The sequence below is a fragment of the Propithecus coquereli genome, unplaced genomic scaffold, assembly GCF_000956105.1.
Source record: "Propithecus coquereli isolate 6110/MARCELLA unplaced genomic scaffold, Pcoq_1.0 Scaffold5560, whole genome shotgun sequence".
Classification (NCBI taxonomy): Eukaryota; Metazoa; Chordata; class Mammalia; order Primates; family Indriidae; genus Propithecus; species Propithecus coquereli.
Genome location: NW_012151464.1, coordinates 1 through 529, shown reverse-complemented (window position 1 = coordinate 529; position 529 = coordinate 1). Strand labels below are relative to the sequence as shown.

The 529-nt window shown below is 56.9% G+C and overlaps 1 pseudogene across 1 annotated transcript; it reads left to right on the top strand.

Moving 5' to 3' along the window:
• LOC105821035 lies at positions 1-525 on the top strand (annotated as a pseudogene). The gene has a single exon (XR_001138043.1). The product of XR_001138043.1 is annotated as a glyceraldehyde-3-phosphate dehydrogenase pseudogene (transcript).
• Positions 526-529: the final 4 nt, after the last annotated feature.

Genomic DNA, 529 nt, shown 5'->3' with positions numbered 1-529 from the left:
GCCTGGTCACCAGGGCTGCTTTTAACTCTGGCAAAGTGGACATTGTCGCCATCAATGACCCCTTCATTGACCTCAACTACATGGTCTACATGTTCCAGTACGACTCCACCCACGGCAAGTTCCATGGCACAGTCAAGGCAGAGAACGGGAAGCTTGTCATCAATGGCCATCCCATAACCATCTTCCAGGAGTGCGATTCCACCAAAATCAAATGGGGGGAAGCGGGCGCCGATTACGTTGTGGAGTCCACGGGCGTCTTCACCACCCTGGAGAAGGCCGGGGCTCACCTAGATGGGGGTGCCAAGAGGGTCATCATTTCTGCCCCCTCTGCTGACGCCCCCATGTTTGTGATGGGCGTGAACCACGACAAGTACCAGAACAACCTCACCATCGTCAGCAATGCCTCCTGCACCACCAACTGCTTAGCCCCCCTGGCCAAGGTCATCCATGACAACTTTGGGATCGTGGAGGGACTCATGACCACAGTCCACGCCGTCACCGCCACCCAGAAGACCGTGGATGGCCCGTC